Consider the following 23,926-nt stretch of genomic DNA (forward strand, 5'->3'; position numbering starts at 1 on the left):
CTACTACACTAAAGCTAAAATTAACCCTAGAAGTTCCCTACATGCTCCCTAATTTACCCCTTCACTGCTGGGCATAATACACGTTTGGTGCGCAGTGGTATTTAGTGGCCTTCTAATTACCAAAAAGCAACGCCAAAGCCATATGTGTCTGCTATTTCGGAACAAAGGGGATCCCAGAGAAGCATTTACAGCCATATATGCCATAATTGCACAAGTTGTTTGTAAATAATTTCAGTGACAAACCTAAAGTTTGTGAAAAAGTGAACAATTTTTTTTATTTGATCGCATTTGGCGGTGAAATGGTGGCCTGAAATATACCAAAATGGGCCTAGATCAATACTTTGGGATGTCTTCTAAAAAAAAATATACACGTCAAGGGATATTCAAGAATTCCTGAAAGATATCTGTGTTCCAATATAACTAGCGCTAATTTTGAAAAAAAAGTGGTTTTGAAATAGCAAAGTGCTACTTGTACTTATTGCCCTATAACTTGCAAAAAAAGCAAAGATCATGTAAACATTGGGTATTTCTAAACTCAGGACAAAATTTAGAAACTATTTAGCATGGGTGTTTTTTGGTGGTTGTAGATGTGTAACAGATTTTGGGGGTCAAAGTTAGAAAAAGTGCTTTTTTTTCCATTTTTTCCTTATATTTTATAAAAAAATTTATAGTAAATTATAGGATATGATGAAAATAATGGTATATTTAGAAAGTCCATTTAATAGCGAGAAAAACGGTATATAATATGTGTGGGTACAATAAATTTGTAAGAAGAAAATTACAGCTAAACACAAACACTGCAGAAATGTAAAAATAGCCCTGGTCCTTAAAGGGACACTAAACCCAAAAATTTTCTTTCATGATTAGGGTAGAGAATACAATTTTAAATAACATTCCATTTGACTTATATTATCTAATTTGCTTCATTCTTTAGATATCCTTTGTTGAAGAAATAGCTATGCACATGTGTGAGCCAATCACACAAGGCATCTATGTGCATCTACCAATCAGCAGCTGCTGAGCATATCTAGATATGCTTTTCAGCAAAGAATATCAAGATAATGAAGAAAATTAGATAATAGAAGTAAATTAGAAAGCTGTTTAAAATTGCATGATCTATCTAATTCATGAAAGAAAAAAATTTGGTTTCATGTCTCTTTAAGTGAAATAAATTGAAAAATGGCCTTGTCCTTAAGGGGTTAAACAACTTTCCAATTTACTTTTATCACCAATTTTGCTTTGTTCTCTTGGTATTCTTAGTTGAAAGCTAAACCTGGGAGGTTCATATGCTAATTTCTTAGACCTTGAAGGCCGCCTCTAATCTAAATGAATTTTGATAGTTTTTCACCACTAGAGGGGTTAGTTCATGTGTTTCATATAGATAACATTGAGCTCATGCTAGTGAATTTACAGAGGAGTGAGCACTGATTGGCTAAAATGCAAGTCTGTCAAAAGAACTGAAATAAGGGGGCAGTCTACAGAGGCTTAGATACAAGGTAATTACAGAAGTAAAATGTGTATTATAACTTTGTTGGTTATACAAAACTGGGGAATGGGTAATTAAAGGGACACTAAACCCAATTTTTTTTTGTTTCATGATTCAGATAGAGCATGCAATTTTAAGCAACTTTCTAATTTACTCCTATTATCATTTTTTCTTTGTTCTCTTGCTATATTTATTTGAAAAAGTAGACATCTAAGCTAAGGAGCCTGTCAATTTTTGGTTCAGATTATGGACAGCACTTGTTTATTGGTGCGGTCCAGTCAGCATGGACAACCCAAGTTGTTCACCAAAAATGGTCCGGCATCTAAACGTACATTCTTGTTTTTTCAAATAAAGATACCAAGAGAATGAAAACAATTTGATAATATGAGTAAATTAGAAAATTGCTTAAAATTGCATGCTCTATCTGAATCGCGAAAGAAAAAAATTGGGTTCAGTGTCCCTTTAAGGGATTATCTATATTTTAAAACAACAAAAATTCTGGTGTTGACTGTCCCTTTAAACCATGCACAAACATTAGATACAATTAAGTGTCGGACCTTTCTAGAAAAATACTAACTTGAGTGGGTATGATGTTTAGAAAACTTGTATGGTGCCCTACGTCATGTAACATGAAATGGACATTTAATAATTGTTTTTCATTTCATTCTGGCAAAGCATCTAGGCCAATCTTGGTCCTTGTAGACATAGCAAATGTGTGAACAAACACTCTGTGCAAAACATAACTAAAGTTTTTGTGTTTTAAACCATGAATAAAGATTTTTTAATTTTTTTGTTCCAACTCCTAAATGTCTACATTTCCTATTCTACCATGCGCTTTTATTAATGTGAAAAAAATGTTGTATACTGAAAAGAAGTCCAATTTTTATTACCTGATTTTGCCGTCTGTCTTGTCTGCTCAGACTGACGCATAAAATAGCAATTCATTTTGTCCATTTTGTTTTCTTTTGAACCTTACCCAAGCATATTCACATGCCCAGATGTTCTACTTTTAAACACAGTCAATGTGCTCCCTGACACGCAAAAAACCCATGCTAGTATTCTTTAACACACACTCACACAGGCATTCCTCCCGCCCTTACTCACACTCACAGGTCTTTTCCTTCTCTTATACATACAAGGTTAGATGCACTTCCCACCCTTGCACGCACACCTCAGGTGTTTTCCCATTCTTGTGCAAATCTACCTTACAAACTATTCCACGTTTATGTGCTTCCCTGTGCACTTTTAAGCACACCTTTTTAGAATATTATGTAACCCAATGTGTGCACTTTTTAGAAATACTAAAAGTGAATGTGGTTTATTGGGTATTTGGGTTAGTTTAGCCCTTATAAATAAAGGATGGCATGGTGTAATGGAAAAAGTATTTTAAGATCCCTTGTGGAAATTCATATTCCTTAATATGTACACTGTTGGAAAATGTATACATTTATGGGATTCAATATTCTTTCATAAGGTGGCGAGAGTCCACAAGCCATTCCATCAGGGGACTAGGAGGAGGGAAAGGTACCCAACACACTGAGCTTTTGATCTCTCACCTCTATGATCACCTCAGTCTTATATTTGCCTCCACAACAGAAGGTTAAAAATAGAGGTGTTTACCATATTTCTCAGATGACTTTAGACCAATTTTTTCATGTAAATGGCAAAAGTCCATGAGCTAGTGACGTATGGGATATACATTCCTACCAGGAGGAGGCAAAGTTTCCCAAACCTCAAAATGCCAAAAATACACCTCCCACCACACTCGCACCTTAGTTTTACAAACTTTGTCTCCTATGGAGGTGGTGAAGTAAGTTTGCGCTTGATTTCTTCTATGATGAGCACTTCTAAGCAAATTGAAGCCCAATTCCTCTCAGAGTACAGTGTTTGTCAGAGGGATGTGAAGAGAGTATCGCCTGTTGATTTTAATGGTTTCACTCATGGGAAATCTTTTCAAGGGTTCTCTGATATCGGTCGTAGGGATTCATCTCCTACCTCCCTTTTCAGATTGACGATATACTCTTATACCATTTCCTTTGCTGATAGTTTTCAGAACTGGTTTGGCTGCCTGCTATACATCGATGGATGTCTTTCGGTAAGTATGTATCATTATTTAAGACACTCTCAGCTATGTTTGGCGCTACATTTATTAATGTAAAGTTTTAAATATATGTATTTACTTATATTTGCCATGAGTCAGGTCTACGTGTATTTCCCTTTGCAGTCTAATAGTTTCAGTATGGGAATTATGTTTCTTTCATGTAATTGTCAAGAGTCCATGAGCTAGTGACATATGGGATATACAATCCTACCAGGAGGGGCAAAGTTTCCCAAACCTCAAAATGCCTATAAATACACCCCTCACCACACCCACAATTCAGTTTTACAAACTTTGCCTCCTATGGAGGTGGGCAAGTAAGTTTGTGCTAAGATTTCTACGTTGATATGCGCTTCTCAGCATTGTTGAAGCCCGATTCCTCTCAGAGTACAGCGAATGTCAGAGGGACGTGAAGGGAGTATCACCTATTGAATACGATGATTTCTCTAACGGGGGTCTTTTTCATGGGTTCTCTGTTATCGGTCGTAGAGATTCATCTCCTACCTCCCTTTTCAGATCGACGATATACTCTCAATTTACCATTACCTCTACTAATAACTGTTTTAGTACTGGTTTGGCTATCTGCTATATGTGGATGGGTGTCTTTTGGTAAGTATGTTTTTTATTTCTTAAGACACCTCAGCTATGGTTTGGCACTTTATGCATTTATATAAAGTTCTAAATATATGTATTGTACTTATATTTGCCATGAGTCAGGTTCATGTATTTCCTTCAGCAGACTGTCAGTTTCATATTTGGAGAATTTAAATATTTAAGAAATGTATTTCTTACCTGGGGTTTAGTCTTTTTTTTTTCAATTGACTACTTTCTTGCTATTGCGGGTATTAGGCCCGCGGGTGCTTCAAATGCTAAACTTTATTGCGTCATTCTTGGCGCGAAACATTTTTTGGCGCGGAAAAAGACGTTTATGACGCAACTTCGTCATTTCCGGCGTCATACGTGATGCCGAGACCTTTCACACGGCGGCATCATTAGTGACGCGAGTGTGTCATTTCCGGTTATTTTTGGCGCCAAAAAAGTTTACGTTACGTTGTGCTTCATACTTGGCGCCAAATTTTTTTGCATTATTTCAATACCCCATTGATGTTTGCCTCTTGCTTTTTTCTCTATCAGAGGCCTATGCTTTTGCATTTTTTCCCATTCCTGAAACTGTCATATAAGGAAAAAGATAATTTTGCTTTATATGTTGTTTTTTCTCTTACATTGAGCAAGATGTCCCAATCTGATCCTGCCTCAGAAGTTTCTGCTGGAACATTGCTGCATGACATCGGTTCTACCAAAGCTAAGTGCATTTGTTGTAAAAGTGTAGAAATTATTCCACCAAATGTAATTTGTTATAGTTGTCATGATAAACTTTTACATGCAGATAGTGTTTCCATCAGTAATAGTACATTGCCAGTTGCAGTTCCTTCAACTTCTAATGTACATGATATACCTGTAAATTTTAAAGAATTTGTATCTGATTCTATTCTGAAGGCTTTGTCTGCATTTCCACCTTCTAATAAACGTAAAAGGTCTTTTAAAACTTCTCATTTAGCTGATGAAATTTCAAATGACCAGCAACATAATAATTTATCCTCTTCTGATGAGAATCTATCTGATTCAGAAGATCCTTCCTCAGACATTGACACTGACAAATTATTATTATTATTATTTAAAATAGAGTATATGCGTTCTTTATTAAAAGAAGTGTTAATTACTTTGGATATTGAGGTAACCAGTCCTATTGACGTTCAGTCTAATAAACGTTAAAATGCTGTTTTTAAACCTCCTGTGGTTTCCCCAGGGGTTTTTCCTATTCCTGAGGCTATTTCTGATATGATTTCTAGGGAATGGAATAAGCCAGGTACTTCTTTTATTCCTTCTTCAAGGTTTAAAAAATTGTATCCTTTACCAGAAAAAAATCCCCAAAGTTGATGGGGCTATTTCTACTCTTGCTAAACGTACCACTATTCCTATGGAAGATAGTACTTCCTTTAAGGATCCTTTAGATAGGAAGCTTGAATCCTATCTAAGGAAGGCCTATTTATATTCAGGTCATTTTCTCAGACCTGCTATTTCTTTGGCTGATGTTGCGGCTGCCTCAACTTTTTGGTTGGAGAATTTAGCGCAACAAGATTTGGATCCTGACATATCTAGCATTACTCGCTTTCTGCAACATGCTAATAATTTTATTTGTGATGCCATTTTTGATATTATCAAAATTGATGTTAGATCCATGTCTTTAGCTGTATTAGCTAGAAGAGCTTTGTGGCTTAAATATTGGAATGCTGATATGACATCTAAATCTAGACTACTATCTCTTTCTTTCCAAGGTAATAATTTATTTGGTTCTCAGTTGGATTCTATTATTTCAACTATCACTGGAGGAAAATGAGTTTTTCTGCCTCAGGATAAAAAACCTAAGGGTAAATCTAAGGCTTCTAACCGTTTTCGTTCCTTTCGTCAAAATAAGGAACAAAAACTCAATCCTCCTCCCAAGGAATCTGCTTCCAGTTGGAAGCCTTCCTCTAATTGGAATAAATCCAAGCCATTTAGGAAACCAAAGTCTGCCCCTAAGTCCGCATGAAGGTGCGGCCCTCATTCCAGCTCAGCTGGTAGGGGGCAGATTAAGGTTTTTCAACGATTTTTGGATAAAATCTGTCCAAAATCATTGGATTCAGAGCATTGTCTCTCAGGGGTATCGAATAGGATTCAAAGTAAGACCTCCTGTGAGAAGATTTTCTCTCATGCATGCCTGTAAATCCAGTAAAAGCTCAGGCTTTTCTGAAGTGTGTTTCAGATCTGGAGTTTTCAGGGGTAATCATGCCAGTTCCTCCTCAGGAACAAGGTTTGGGGTTTTATTCAAACCTACTCATTGTACCAAAGAAAGAAAATTTATTCAGACCAGTTCTGGATCTAAAAATTTTGAATCGTTATGTAAGAGTACCAACTTTCAAGATGGTGACTATAACGACTATTCTGCCTTTTGTTCAGCAAGGACATTATATGTCCACAATAGACTTGCAGGATGCATACCTGCATATTCCGATTCATCCAGAACACTATCAGTTTCTGAGATTCTCTTTTTTAGACAAGCATTACCAATTTGTTGCTCTTCCATTTGGCCTAGCAACAGCTCCAAGAATCTTTTCAAAGGTTCTGGGTGCCCTACTATCTGTAATCAGAGAACAGGGTATTGCGGTGTTTCCTTATTTGGACATACTGCAGAATCTCACACGAATCAACTAGTGTTGTTTCTTCGGAAACATGGTTGGAGGATCAATTTACCAAAAAGTTTCTTGATTCCTCAGACAAGGGTCACCTTTTTAGGCTTCCAGATAGATTCAGTGTCCATGACTCTGTCTCTAACAGACAAGAGACATTTAAAATTGGTCACAGCATGCCGGCACCTTCAGTCTCAGTCATTCCCTTCAGTGGCTATGTGCATGGAAGTTTTAGGTCTCATGACTGCAGCATCAGACACGATCCCCTTTGCTCGTTTTCACATGAGACCTCTACAGCTTTGCATGCTGAATCAATGGTGCAGGGATTATACAAAGATATCACAATTAATATCCTTGAATCCCAATGTACGACAATCTCTGACATGGTGGATAGATCACCATCATTTGGTTCAAGGGGCTTCCTTTGTTCGGCCAACCTGGACTGTGATCTCAACAGATGCGAGTCTTTCAGGTTGGGGAGCTGTTTGGGGATCTCTGACAGCACAAGGGGTTTGGAAATCTCAAGAGGCGAGATTACCAATAAATATTTTAGAACTCCGTGCAATTCTCAGGGCTCTTCAGTCTTGGCCTCTGCTAAAGAGAGAACCGTTCATTTGTTTTCAGACAGAAAATATCACAACTGTGGCTTATGTCAATCATCAGGGTGGAACTCACAGTCCCCAAGCTATGAAAGAAGTACCTTGGATACTTGCTTGGGCGGAATCCAGCTCCTGTCTAATCTCTGTGGTGCATATCCCAGGTGTAGACAATTGGGAGGCGGATTATCTCAGCCGCCAGACTTTACATCCAGGGGATGTAAAGTCTCCATCCAGATGTGTTTTCTCAGATTGTGTTTTCTCAGATTGTTCAGATGTGGGGTCTTCCAGAGATAGATCTCATGGCCTCTCATCTAAACAAGAAACTTCCCAGATACCTGTCCAGGTCCAGGGATGTTCAGGCGGAAGCAGTGGATGCACTGACACTTCCTTGGTGTTATCATCCTGCAGTGTTCTTTAGGTATTCCTGTGCCAGGTGATGCTGTGAGGCCTTGTCAGGAGACAGGGTTAGTGATGAAGATTTAAGGTTATAAAGTATGTTATAGTAAGTGCAAAAGACTTCTGCAATGCCAGAGCTGTCTTTATGGGTCTTACCTTTGCTATCTGTCATGGTGTAAACGTGTGTTTTCAATTGAGATCGTCTGAGTGCCCTAGCCAACAGTTTCCCAGCCTTATCCCCCCTTCGTAGTACTTTTGTTTAAGCCATATCGCTTTTTTATGGTTCTCGTCCTGTAAGAGTTGTTTAAAATTTAATCTAGCTTGGTTGAGCTTGGTCTCAACATCAGTTTGTAGGGGGTCTTTTTTTGTGTTGTTCCTCTAGTGTCATAATGTTGCCTAGTAGTTGGTTATATTTTTCCCTGTTCTGTCGTTGTCTGGCTTTGTGTTTGATAAAGTGGCCTCTGAGGACACTTTTGTGTGCCTCCCAAATTGTAGGTAAGGGTAGGTCTTCTGACTTGTTTATTTCAAAATATTCTGTCATGATAGAGGAGATATCCTCTTTAACCAAGGGGTTGTCTAGAAGGGTGTCTTCCAGTCGCCAAATATAAGGGATTGCTGGTGTGTCAGGCCACATCATCTCAAATGTTACCGGTGCATGGTCCGACCATGTGATAGGTGAGATATCACTGCGTGTAACATATGCAATTGCCTGAGAATTTGGAAAGAAGTAATCTATACGGGAGTACTTCTTATGTGGACTGGAATAATAGGTGTATTCGGCGTCTATCGGATGCATTGTGCGCCAGATGTCATGTAGCATGTGATTTTTAAGTATCATGTTGATTTGCTTCAGAATATGGTGTGACATGCTTGATAGACTATTAGAAGTGTCCTGCTTTGGGTTTAGAGGTGCATTGAAGTCCCCCCTAAGAATATAACTCCCTTAGCGTGTTCAAGTAGCTTACTCGAGATCTAGTGTTATTTGTCTTCCGTGTATAAGGCCCATTACTATGAGAAATCTTCCCTCCCTGTCTCTCTCAATCTCCTGAAGCTGAAAGGGTACTCTATGGTGTACTAGAATGCCCACCCCATTTTTTTCCGGGGGCCCGATGAGAAAAAGGCTGTAGGGTATCTGTGATTGTGCCATTTAGGCTCTTTTTGCAAAATGTAACTCTTGTATGAAGATTATGTCTCCCTGTAGTTTATGCAATTCCCAGGATACTATAGATCATTTCCCTGGGTTGTTTAAACCCTTAGTATTAACCGTCCGTTATAAATTTTAGGGGGTGGATTTTCGGTCTGTACTGTCGGGGTACCATTCTGCAGGGTGGGAAATAAGGGCTTGGAGAAGAAAAGAAAAAAAAAAGGGAGGGGGGGAAGTAAAGAAGAAAGAGAGGGGAGTCTAGAAAAAGATAGAGACTGTGAGGTTAACCGATTTCTAATATAAAGCTTGCGTATCCTGTGTATCTCTAGTAAGTATATGTGTACCAAGATAAGAACAAAGTTAATTCTCAGTAACTCTAATACAGTTATGCTACTAAGCCTATAACAGCTCAATGCCTGTGGCTGACCTGTTGAAAAAAACATATATTGGAGACTAAAAATTACAGCATATTACTACTTTGTAAAAACATTTTCTGAGGTTATAAACATGAACAATTTAAATCAACATATGGAACTGAGGGGGGTATGTTCCCCTATTGGGGATGGGGAAGAGTAAGTTCCTCTTTGCATGACTACAGCTCGCAGCCACATACATATAGAATTTATGTAATAATTTTATAGAGGAATACAAGTATTTTACGGACCTAAATAAGGCAGTCCTTCAATGGTCTGATCACTTTAGTTAAAGCAATGTCTCAACCTTAATAGGGCGAACCTAGGGGTGCCAGGTTTCACATCTTACCCATCAAATCAGGTTTGGTGCTGGTTCTCGTCCGCATTCAGAGACGAACTTGGCATGTTGTCTGGGCGTGGTGGTGCTATACCCAGTGCAGAGCAAAATGCATCCAGATCTGCTAATGACCTGTACAGTGCTGTTTTGTCCCCATTAGAAGCTACCAAGCATGTGGGGAAACCCCACCGATAAAGAATCTTGTTATCCTGCAGGGTAGTTGCAAGGAAGCAGAGTTCTCTGCGCTTCTGCAGGGTAGCTGGGCTGAGGTCTGAGAAAATTTGTAGGGGTAAACCTGCATGTTGTACAGGGTGTTTGCTCCTGCTGTTCTGGAGTATCTCCTCTTTATCCTTGTAGTTTAACATTCTGAGGATAACATCCCTTGGAAGTGTTTTTGGCGATGGTTTGGGGCGCAGGGCCCTATTGGTTCTTTCTATTATGACCTCAGGTGCCACTGGTGTTCCTTTAATCGTCTTGAAGAGGTCCTGTAGGTATCCCTGCAAGGCATTTTGATTAACTGATTCAGGTATTCTCCTTATTCGTAAGTTATTCCGCCGACTGCGGTTGTCTAGATCTTCTATGCGATCTAATAGGCTCTGGACCATATTTGTATTTTGTTGTGTCTGGGAAGTATTTTCCTTCAGCTTCCCCTGTATTGTGCTGTGCGAGTTTTCGATACTTGTGATTCTTTGTGATAGGTTCGTGACATCACGGCGCAGTTCACTAAACACATTTTTAATTTCTGATATGATCTCTTTAATGTCCTCCTTTGATGAGAGGGACTTCAGGTCATCTTTTGTGACATATTGTGGTGGGATGGGATTGGTCAGGACAGATTCATCTTCTTTATGTGCAGACTGTACATGGCTTTCATAATTTCATTGTGCATCCGCACCTTTAATATAGTAACTCATGTTTCTTGTCTTGAAAGCTTTTTTTGCATCACGTCTGCCTGATCCTGTGGGATCAGTTATGTTAAGTGTCCATATTATTATCTCTGTGTTTGCTGTACAATCAAGGGCTTAATTTACACCTTACTGCCAAGTCCTCCTATTTTACCTTCTGGTACCTGTGGATCAGTTGCATGTGAGGGAATAATAACCGCAAATATTACACACAAAGCAATAAAACAGAAGGAGAGTCCCCTATATCCTTTATGTACTGTGCAGCGCCTTTTATGTAAGTGCAAACACTCAGATATTGTCTCTGCCAGTTACATACACCTAGGGCTAGGCTCCACCGTGATTTATCTGCGTAACTGAGGCCCACTGTCCTCTAATTAACATGCGCTATGTCCGTTTCTATGTTTTGGCCCCTAAATCCCTGGGGTGAGTAGTGTACTTTTTCCCCTTTCAGGTGTTGTCTGTCTGAATATAAGATCGCAAAGGATTTCCCAGGTATGTGATCTACTTGCACTTACCACCCTCTCCCGCTCTGGGTAGGTTGGGCTCAGCAATAGTTATGGATGCCGGCGTGTAATGGTTGCTGCGTGTCCCAGCAGTTAGGTATGTTGTATAATTGTCTCCCTCCGTGTGTTCAATCCTCCAATTCTGGAGGTGTCTTTTGTGTCAGACACTGGGATTTGATGTGTAGCTCCGGTGCGTATGTCCGTCTCTTCAGCTACTTACTCCAGACGGGCTAAGGCCTGCTGCGGGTATTCGTGGTGCCGTTCTAATTTTCTTTTCTAACCGGCATTCTGCTATGTGATATCGCTGTTGTCCCCTCGGTTCTTGGGCTCAGATTAGCTCAAAATCTAGTCTCACATTTGGCTATTATAGCTTTAGGTCAGCTTTAGGCTCAGGAGCTCTAGGTAGACACCGCCATTGTCCTGCACGGCCAGGCTCCGCCCCCCTTGATAAGGACTTTTAAGCTTCTTTCCCGACATGTATGGTGGCCTACTATGAAGTCTGACACTCAGGATTATGTTAAAGCCTGCACGACTTGTGCTGCCAACAAAACTCCCCGATCTTTGCCTCCTGGCTTGCTCCAACCATTGTCCATTCCCAAACAACCATCGACACACATAACAATGGACTTCATTGTGGACCTCCCTCCTTCTGACCATCATATAGTTATCTGGGTTGTGGTAGATCAATTTTCCAGACTGGCTCATTTTGTACCCCAAAAAAAAAATGCCTTCTGCCCAAGTTTGGTCTGATAGTGGAATATCCCACGAACATTACAACTTCCAAGAGTGATCTCAAAGATCATAATTGAACTATCTTATGTGTTTCTGATAGCACCAGTGTGGCCTCACTGAATTTGGAATGCGGATCTTGTCCGAATGTCCTGTTGCCAGCCTTGGCCTCTTCCTCTAAGAGCAGACCTACTATCTCAAGGCCTGTTCTTCCATCCAGATCTCAAATCTCTAAATTTGATTGCATTGAAATTGAACATTTAGTCCTCAGTCATATAGGTTTATCTGATTCCGTGTTTAACACTATAATTCAGGCTTGTAAGCCTGTTTCAAGGAAAATATACCACACGGTTTGGAAAACCTATATTTAATGGTGTTCTTCAGATGATTATTCCTGGCATTCCTTTTGGATTCCTAGGATTCTCCAGTTTCTTCAGGATGGTTTGGATAAAGGTTTGTCTGCCAATACCTTTAAAGGACAATTATCTGCTCTTTCTGTTTAATTTCACAAAAAGATTGATAATCTTCCTGATATTCACTGGTTTGTCTAGGCTTTAAATCGAATTAAACCTGTTATTAAATTTATTTCTCCTCCTTGGAGTCTTAATTTGGTATTAAATATTTTGCAGGCTCCTCCTTTTGAGCCTATGCATTCTTTAGACATTAAACTACTTTCTTGGAAGGTATTGTTTCTATTGGCCATTTCTTCTGCTAGAAGACTTTCTGAATTGTCTGCTCTCTCTTGTGAGTCTCCTTATCTGATTTTCCATCAAGATAAAGCTGTTTTGCAGAGTTCTTTCAAATTTTTGCCTAAAGTTGTGAATTCTAACAACATTAATAGGGACATTTTTCTTCCTTCCTTACTGTATGACTTAATCCTAAGAATTCTATTAAAAAATATTTACACTCTTTAGATGTTGTTAGAGGTTTGAAATACTGTGTAGATGTTACTAAAGATTTCAGTGAGACTTCTAGTCTATTTGTTCTAGAAAAGGTCAGAAAGCTTGTTTCTTTATCATCTTAGGTGAAACTTTTGATCCACAAAGCTTATTTGAAGGTGAGTCAGTCTCTGCCTCAGAGAATTACAGCTCATTCTATAAGATCAGTTGCCACATCTTGGGCTTTCAAGAATGAAGCTTGAGTTGATCAAATCTGCAAAGTGGCCACTTGGGGGCCTATTTATCAAGCTCCGTATGGAGCTTGATGCCCTGTTTTTCTAAAGACCGCTGCTCCATAACCTGTCCGCCTGCTCTGAGGCGGCAGACAGAGATCGCCGGAAATCAACCCGATACGATACGATCGGGTTGATTGACACCCCCTGCTGGCGGCAGGTGTATGCTGTCGCTATTTATCGATGTGCAGCGGACATTATCTGCAATATTGGATCATGTCCGCTCGCACATTAGTAAATAGGCCCCTTGGTCTTCTTTGCATACCTTTACTAAGTTTTACCATTTTGATGTTTTTGCTTCTTCGGAAGCAGCTTTTGCTAGAAAGGTTCTTCAAGCAGCTAGGCAGCTGTCTCAGTTTGATTCTAGTGCCTATGATTTAAGTTTTTTGAATTTTAAAGAAAAAAAATATTTTTGGGATTTAATTTCTCAGCGGAAATAGCTGTCTTTATTTTATCCCTTCCTTTATTTTTGCTTCTGGACTCTTGCCACCTATATTAAAGAAAACATATGTAAGAACTTACCTGATTAATTTCTTTCATTCTGGCGAGAGTCCACAAGGCATTCCCATATGTGTGGGGTTTTTATTTTTTTGTAAAAAGCACATATTTTATCTTGTGCCGTTTTTATGCTTTTCTCCTTATACACCTCACCAACTTGGCTATATGTTAAACTGAGGTATGAGTGAGGTGGGGGCATATATTTATAGGCATTTGAGGTTTGGAAAACTTTGCCTCCTCCTGGTAGGAATGTGCATCCCCAGGGCCGCCACTAGAAATTTTGGGGCCCCTGACTTAACCATTGATCAGGCCCCCCCACCCCCCCTCCTTTGACATGTGCAATTTTTGACCAAGTGACTAAAACGTATATGCACTTTATTCTTAAGTGTCTATTTAAACTTGGAAATGTTGTAAAGGTAGTAACATACACACACAGGCACACTCATACACTGAAACACTCACACATAAGGATTCACATATAGACACTCTAGCAGACACGCAAAGAAACACACTCAGACACAGACACCCAAACAGAAACTCAGCACTTGTTTACGTTGACCTGACAAGTAATGAGGTAAACTACAGTTTTGTAAAAAAGGAGATTTAGAAAACAAAATATGGAGTTCTGATAATCTTTTTGTAAATGAAGATGCCAACTAAATGATGACAACAACATGTAGTGGCTGAATGGAAGGGTCCTGAACTGCCTAAACAATAATTTAAAAGGTTAAATGGTAGATTGGTGACTTACAGAAAGGTCTCATTAGTCTCAAAGTCTATAGAAAGATGTGAATAATCAGTAGTAAGGTCAAAATGTCCTAAAAAGGAACAGACAATGGACACACACACACACACACACACACACACATAAACTCAAACTTGCACATACACCCAAGGAAACACAGACAGAGACAGCCTCAGAAAACACACAGAGACACCCACAGAAAACACACAAAGACATACACACACATAAAGACAACCACATAAAACACAGAAACACATACATACACACACCCTCACTGAGACATCCACAGAAAACACACAAAGACATACACACACCCTCACAGAGACACCCACAGAAAACACACACCCTCACAGAGACATCCACAGAAAACACAGACAGACATACATACACACACACACACACACACACCCTCACAGAGACATCCTCAGAAAGCACAGACATACACACCCACCCTCACAGAGGCATCCAGAGAAAATACACAAAGACAAACATACACACACCCTCACAGTGAAACCCATAGAAAAAGCTCAAAGACATATGCACACACCCTCACAGACATCCACAGAAAATGCACAAAGACATACACACCCACCCTCACAGAGAGACCCACAGAAAAAAAATACATACACACTCATAGAGACACAAAACAAAGCACAAAGACATAAACACAGACACCCACAGAAACACTCACAGGAGGAAACATTTATGCACCTTGCATCCCCAAAATCAACAGTGTGTGACATGCATGCTAAAAAAATTGCAGAAATTAAGAGATCACTTTTTAAAGAATCATATTTGTAAATGTGTAAACAAAAATAATTCTGTGAATTCAAAATTGTACATTAATAATCTGGGTAGATGGCCATATGGTACTTTAAAAAGGTTGACATATGTTTGTTTGATTTTTCCCCCATTTTACCCAACCAAGAGCACCACTTCAAATATAGTGTACAAATGTTCCTATCTATGTTATGCAGATGTAAAAATCTTAGATAAAATGCCTACTTGCATCTGGAAAGTTCTTGCATAAAGGGGCAATAAACTGGAATGTTTTATATTTATATATATATATATATATATATATATATATATATATAATGCATATCTGTCAAAAGGGCGCCTACCATTTGTGTATTGAGGAGGAAACATTTCTGCATGGTTTTAAATATAGAATATCTAGAGCATTGCCAAATAATCATAAATACACTGCTGCTAAAAAAAATGTGTTTTTATGGCCCCCTGGCCCCACCATACAACTACTACCACACTGAAGTTACAATCCGAAATTGCACAAAGAAATAAAAAACGTGCTAAGTAAGTCCTACCTCCTCTGCAAATGAAAGGGATCTGCCATCTGACTTAGGCACACACTGTACAAACAAAGTGCCAAGTCTGTCTCACACTGTGTATATTGGTTTAGTGCACACTCAGAAATCCTCTCAAATGCTAATACTTTACTCCTTGTAATAAAATTTCCCATGCTCAATTAGCACTCTGCTGTAGTACCCACTGGCTAAACTACACTACACTGTATTTTGGGGGTTATTGGGGGGAAATTTGAAAATTAACCAGAGATCTGATCCCTGGTTAATTTTCAGAGCGCTAATTGCTACCACAAGTTTGCAGTAGCAATAACCAGCCATTTGTAATGGCTGGTTATTTATTGCGCGCCCGGAAACGTTAGAATTTTCCTGTTTACGGGGGCACAATAAATTAACGCTCCTTTTGTAATCTAGCCCTAATCGGTGTTTATTGCAACTGAAAAGCAGAAAGCTTTTGATCATACTAATTGGTAGTTCTTAAGATCAACATTAGAAGATTTCAGATTCGGTCCCAAAATGATCCCTTGTACATTTAGACGAACATAAGGCCTGAGTCTCAATAGATTCTCATTCTCAAAGACTTAATACCCCCACTGTTTTCTACACCTAAATATCCACAAGCATCTCTTTAGTGAATGGGTCTGTTATATCATCATCAAAAAATATCCGCTCTTAGATCTCCCCTATTCCCAATGCCTCTGAATGTCAAAATGGTGGGTGGTCTTGATAGCAAATTCAAACAATTAACTGAATGGGACTATACAGTAAAAAAAAAAGCAGAAACAAAGCCCGGCACTCAAGTAATTGAATAAAATATCAAGTTTTATTGGTATACATTAAAAATGGATATTACAAAGAGAGTGTATACCCTCCAGCAGAACTGACTAACGCGTTTCGGCTGGGGAAGCCGTACTCATAGTCATTGAATGACTATGAGTACTGCTTCCCCAGCCGAAACGCGTTAGTCAGTTCTGCTGGAGGGTATACACTCTCTTTGTAATATCCGTTTTTAATGTATACCAATAAAACTTGATATTTTATTCAATTACTTGAGTGCCAGGCTTTGTTTCTGCTTTTTTTTTGGCTATTTTTTTGCCACAAGCCCGCACCTTATCTGCATCTGCCCCCGGAATGGTCCTAACTAAGGAAGCGGATTGGAACTTTATATAACTGTTCCCCGGACAAGCCTCTTGTATATCGGTTTCAGTGCCCGGTATAGCCTTGGATTCCCAAATGATAGAGCACCTACGGAGTGACGCAGAGAGCATACTGGCCCATAGGGTCCAATCACGGAGTAAGGAATAAACACGTGGTCTGACGTGTACGGAAGACGCCCAGCACAGGAGCTGCTTGATCCGCGAATGGTGGACAGGCTGGTATCGTAGCCTGGGAGAGCAGGAGCTGTGACCGATAAGGAGTGGTGAAGTCAAAGATCCTCCGAAGGTAACATAATCAGCCTGTTTATTGATGAAAGTGAATGCTGTGTTGGCTCGCTGAAGTCTGGTTCACAGAGAGTGCTGAATAAGCCTGAATGGAAAGTTCCGTTTAATGTCAACTACATTGTTATGACATATTTTTCAAAAAGGGTTTCTGATATAAATATTTACACGTTTATCTGGACTGTACTAAGTATATTAAATGGACACTGTTTCCAATACCGGGCACTGTTATTGATAATACATATATACATATGAAGGATTACTACTGAGAAAGTTTGTGCCAAAGTAGGAAACTAAGGGCCGAAATTGTGAGACTTGTATTCATTATTACATATATACATTTCCCTAAGGACTTTCACTAAAGGTGTACTCCGGAAAAGTTTGGCTTTATTTTTGTGGTTATTGCACACGAATAGTCTGAATAGGACTCTCTTTTTTGTTTTTGGGACTATACAGTCCCTATATAAAAATTTATTGATAAGGGGAAACTTATGGAGAGAAATAACCAAAGTGGAGGGTGGTAGATTTGCAGGGTCGCTCAAATATGTGCAACTTCACCACTTCATTCATACATTCACAGATACATCAGATTTCCTTAGAGAATGGACACTTTTAAAAGTTTGTGTGCAAGGGGTGAGATGGTTAATAGCCCATTATCATTATCACATAGACTTCTTCAATCTAACCATAGGACACAAATGCCATCTTATACGTTACAATGGCACAATGATCTGGGAGCTCAGTTGGCAGGGAAAGACTGGTACTTGATTTTAAAATACACTCAACGATCCTCTACTTCCCCACAGGTGCTGGAGCTCAATTTCAAAATGTTGCTCTGTTCTTCATTCAAGTATTATGTATCCTGTGGAGAACAGGGTAGTTTGGTTCATATGTTATGGCATTGTAATTGAATACGACCCTTGTGGCAGATGGTAGAGGCCCGCGTCCTGACAGTCCTCACAGGTGATTTTGAGTAACTCATAGCTTTGTTGAAGATCTACCACAATTTCCCTGCAAACTCAGAACACATTTAATATAAACTGGATTAAACAGGGCTAAATCATTAATTGACCATTGCTGGAAAACACTTACTCAAAACATATGTGGATAGAGTTACAAAATGCCAAAGATCAAAGAATTTGACAGACATACATTTGCATCTGCAAGGCCATTCACAAAGGGAAATCGGCAAACAACCTGGATACTCAAGATGTGGTATTCAAGCCGTTATAAAGATATTTGAAGATTCATGGAAGGTCAAGGACAAAAAAAGGTCTGGAAGGCCAAGAAAACTTTCAAAATCTGATGAGAAGTTTCTTCTTTGAGAGACAGGAAGAAGTCCAGCAAGGAACCTGGCTCAGCATCTGGCAGCTTCATCGGGATGCCAAGTTGACCCTTCTACAGTTCAAAGAAGCTTGATCAGGAATGGTCTTTGTGGAAGGGTAACAGCCAAGAAACCACTTTCAGAAGGGGAACAGGGTGGAAAGGCTAAGGTATGCTAGAGTTCACAAAGATTGGAATGAAGATCAGTGGGAAAAAGTATTATGGAGTGACAAATCCAAGTTTGAAATTTTGGATCCAATGGAGATTGAAGAATGAGTGCTTGCAGCCTTCAGTGAAACATGATGAAGGGTCTTTCCTGGTTTGGGGCTGCATTTCTGCAAGTGGTGTTGGCGATATTGTCTGAATTGATGGGGTCATGATTGCTGGAAAGTGCCTGATTGGGAATGGTTTTATTTTTCAGCATGATAACAATCCGAAGCACACTGCTAATGCGCAATCCTGAGCTCCACAGAGTCCAGACCTGAATATTATAGAGGCAGTATAGGATCACCTGGAAATAAAAGACAACCTAAATCTAAAGAACTATGGGAAGTGCTGAAAGAAGCCTGGTGTAATATACCAGAAGATTACTTCAGAAACCTTCAGGAAAGTCTGAGCCTTTTCCAGCTGATTTATGTGACTCATGTTTAGATGCAATCAGACCAAACTAGTTTCTTTGGGTATTAATGCACCTTACATTTGTTCATTGCAGGAGAATATTAATAATATTTCACCTACTGAGAAAACTTTTATCCAGACTGTTCTCCCGCCTTCAAACGTGTATAAGGTCAGTTCAGATTTTACTTTCTACAAGTTCTATGTGCCCTGAAGCCAAAGGCACTGTTATGTCTTCAGATGGTGAAGTTTCCTCTAGGTGATTAGGAATCTTCAACTGATGTTGAACCTGATATTTGTTCTTTTTTGTTGAACATTTTAATTCTCTTTTAAAAGATGTCTTAATTTACTCTAGGGGTTAATGATCCTAAAGTTTCTGATAAGCCTTGTTATCTTTTAAATTTTTAAGGCTGCTGTTAATCTCCCTGAGGTTTTCCCTTTTCTTGATGCTGTCTCTGACTTGATTTCTACGGAAATTCTAACACCTAGATTACGAGTTTTGAGCGCTATAGGGAAAATAAAGAACACCACCAAAGTTGTGTTATTTAACCCCCTGTAGCGCTGCCATTATAAGTCTAAAAAACCCCGGCTTGTGCGGGAGATATGGCTGAGTTGTGCTCCATACTGCACACAAAAGCAGCGGTGTTTTGACGTGCCGGCAAAAAAAAAAAAAAAAAGCTAACACCTGCGATCGCGGAAACAAAAGCTCCGTAACCCAGCCCCATTGATGTCTATGGGGAAAAAGAAACTACAGTTTAATCCTAACAAAAACCCTGAGTCTAAACACCCCTAATCTGCTGCCCCCGACATCACCAACGCCTGCCTACAGTTATTAACCCCTTATCTGCCGCTCCCGATATATCGCTGCCACTATACTAAAGTTATTAACCCCTATTCCGCCGCACCCCAACATCGCTGCAACTATATTAATGTTATTAACCCCTATTCCACCGCTACTGATTTTGCCGCCACCTAAATAAAGCTATTAACCCCTAAACCTTTGGCCTTCCACATCACTACCCCTAAATAAACCTATTAACCCCTAAACCACCAGCCCCCCACATCGCAACAACCTAAATTAAACTATTAACCCGTAACCCTAACCCTAACTTTACCATAATTAAACTAGATCTAAATTAAACTTACAATTATTAACTAAATAAACCTATTAACCACTAAACCACCAGCCCCCACATCGCAACAACCTAAATTAAACTATTAACCCCTAACACCCCCTAACTTTAAAATAATTAAAATAGATCTAAATTAAATTTACAATTATTAACTAAATAATACCTAGTTAAAACTAAATACTTACCTGTGAAATAAAACCTAAGCTAGCTACAATATAACTAATAGCTAGCTTATGTTTTATTTTTATTTCACAGGTACGTTTGTATTTATTTTAACTAGGTAGACTAGTTATTAAATAGTAATTAACTATTTACTAACTACCTAGCTAAAATAAATACAAACTTACCTGTGAAATAAAACCTAACCTGCCTTACACTAAAACCTAACATTACAAAAAAATAAAAAAAATAACATTACAAAAAATAAAAAACCTACCATTATAAAAAAAAAAAAAACTTCCATTACAAAAAAACAAAACAAAATTATCCAAAAAAATTAAGATTATTCCTATTCTAATACCCTTAAAAAAACACACCAAAAAAAAAAAAGGGCCTTTTGTAGGGCATTGCCCTGAGATAAACAGCTCTTTTGCTCCACAAAAAATACAAACACCCCCCATCACTATACAAACCCCCACCCCCCAAACTACCAAGGGCCCTTAAAAGGGCCTTTTGGGGGCCATTAAAAGGACCTTTTGAAGGGCATTGCCCTAAGTTAAACAGCTCTTTTGCTACAAAAAATAAAACACCCCCTAAAAATATACATTACACAAAATAAAAAATGAAATAATCCAAAATAAAAAAGAATTACACCTAATCTAACAGCCCTATCAAAATAAAAAAGCCCACCCAAAAAAAACAAACCCTAACCTACAATAAACTACCAATGACCCTTAATAGGGCCTTTTGTGGGGCATTGCCCCAAAGATATCAGCTCTTTCTTTCATGTAATTAGCAAGAGTCCATGAGCTAGTGACGTATGGGATATACATTCCTACCAGGAGGGGCAAAGTTTCCCAAACCTCAAAATGCCTATAAATACACCCCTCACCACACCCACAATTCAGTGGTGAAGTAAGTTTGTGCTAGATTCTACGTTGATATGCGCTCCGCAGCAGGTTGGAGCCCGGTTTTCCTCTCAGCGTGCAGTGAATGTCAGAGGGATGTGAGGAGAGTATTGCCTATTTTGAATGCAGTGATCTCCTTCTACGGGATCTATTTCATAGGTTCTCTGTTATCGGTCGTAGAGATTCATCTCTTACCTCCCTTTTCAGATCGACGATATACTCTTATTTATATACCATTACCTCTGCTGATTTTCGTTTCAGTACTGGTTTGGCTTTCTACAAACATGTAGATGAGTATCCTGGGGTAAGTAAGTCTTATTTTCTGTGACACTCTAAGCTATGGTTGGGCACTTTGTTTATAAAGTTCTAAATATATGTATTCAAACATTTATTTGCCTTGACTCAGGATGTTCAACATTCCTTATTTTCAGACAGTCAGTTTCATATTTGGGATAATGCACTTAATTCAATTATTTTTTCTTACCTTAAAAATTTGACTTTTTTTCCCTGTGGGCTGTTAGGCTCACGGGGGCTGAAAATGCTTCATTTTATTGCGTCATTCTTGGCGCGGACTTTTTTGGCACAAAAAATCTTTTCTGTTTCCGGCGTCATACGTGTCGCCGGAAGTTGCGTCATTTTTGACGTTCTTTTGCGCCAAAGATGTCGGCGTTCCGGATGTGGCGTCATTTTTGGCGCCAAAAAGCATTTAGGCGCCAAATAATGTGGGCGTCTTATTTGGCGCTAAAAAATATGGGCGTCGCTTTTGTCTCCACATTATTTAAGTCTCATTTTTTCTTTGCTTCTGGTTGCTAGAAGCTTGTTCATTGGCATTTTTTCCCATTCCTGAAACTGTCATTTAAGGAATTTGATCTATTTTGCTTTATATGTTGTTTTTTCTCTTACATATTGCAAGATGTCTCACGTTGCATCCGAGTCAGAAGATACTTCAGGAAAATCGCTGTCTGGTGCTGGAACTACCAAAGCTAAGTGTATCTGCTGTAAACTTTTGGTAGCTATTCCTCCAGCTGTTGTTTGTATTAATTGTCATGACAAACTTGTTAATGCAGATAATATTTCCTTTAGTAATGTACCATTACCTGTTGCAGTTCCATCAACATCTAAGGTTCAGAATGTTCCTGATAACATAAGAGATTTTGTTTCAGAATCCATCAAGAAGGCTATGTCTGTTATTCCTCCTTCTAGTAAACATAAAAAATCTTTTAAAACTTCTCTTTATACAGATGAATTTTTAAATGAACATCATCATTCTGATTCTGATGACTCTTCTGGTTCAGAGGATTCTGTCTCAGAGATTGATGCTGATAAATCTTCATATTTATTTAAAATGGAATTTATTCGTTCTTTACTTAAAGAAGTACTAATTGCTTTAGAAATTGAGGATTCTATGCCAGTTCCAGTTCTGGAACAGGGGATGGGGTTTTATTCAAATCTCTTCATTGTACCAAAGAAGGAGAATTCCTTCAGACCAGTTCTGGATCTAAAAATATTGAATCGTTATGTAAGGATACCAACGTTCAAAATGGTAACTGTAAGGACTATCTTGCCTTTTGTTCAGCAAGGGCATTATATGTCCACAATAGATTTACAGGATGCATATCTGCATATTCCGATTCATCCAGATCATTATCAATTCCTGAGATTCTCTTTTCTGGACAAGCATTACCAGTTTGTGGCTCTGCCGTTTGGCCTAGCTACAGCTCCAAGAATTTTTACAAAGGTTCTCGGTGCCCTTCTGTCTGTAATCAGAGAACAGGGTATTGTGGTATTTCCTTATTTGGACGATATCTTGGTACTTGCTCAGTCTTTACATTTAGCAGAATCTCATACGAATCGACTTGTGTTGTTTCTTCAAGATCATGGTTGGAGGATCAATTCACCAAAAAGTTCATTGATTCCTCAGACAAGGGTAACCTTTCTGGGTTTCCAGATAGATTCAGTGTCCATGACTCTGTCTTTGACAGACAAGAGACGTCTAAAATTGATTTCAGCTTGTCGAAACCTTCAGTCACAATCATTCCCTTCGGTAGCCTTATGCATGGAAATTCTAGGTCTTATGACTGCTGCATCGGACGCGATCCCCTTTGCTCGTTTTCACATGCGACCTCTTCAGCTCTGTATGCTGAATCAATGGTGCAGGGATTACACAAAGATATCTCAATTAATATCTTTAAAACCGATTGTACGACACTCTCTAACGTGGTGGACAGATCACCATCGTTTAATTCAGGGGGCTTCTTTTGTGCTTCCGACCTGGACTGTAATTTCAACAGATGCAAGTCTCACAGGTTGGGGAGCTGTGTGGGGATCTCTGATGGCACAAGGAGTTTGGGAATCTCAGGAGGTGAGATTACCGATCAATATTTTGGAACTCGTTCATTTGTTTTCAGACAGACAATGTCACAACTGTGGCATACATCAATCATCAAGGAGGGACTCACAGTCCTCTGGCTATGAAAGAAGTATCTCGAATTTTGGTTTGGGTGGAATCCAGCTCCTGTCTAATCTCTGCGGTTCATATCCCAGGTATAGACAATTGGGAAGCGGATTATCTCAGTCGCCAAACGTTGCATCCGGGCGAATGGTCTCTTCACCCAGAGGTATTTCTTCAGATTGTTCAAATGTGGGAGCTTCCAGAAATAGATCTGATGGCGTCTCATCTAAACAAGAAACTTCCCAGGTATCTGTCCAGATCCCGGGATCCTCAGGCGGAGGCAGTGGATGCATTATCACTTCCTTGGAAGTATCATCCTGCCTA

Source organism: Bombina bombina, chromosome 5 (genome assembly GCF_027579735.1).
Source record: "Bombina bombina isolate aBomBom1 chromosome 5, aBomBom1.pri, whole genome shotgun sequence".
Taxonomy (NCBI): Eukaryota; Metazoa; Chordata; class Amphibia; order Anura; family Bombinatoridae; genus Bombina; species Bombina bombina.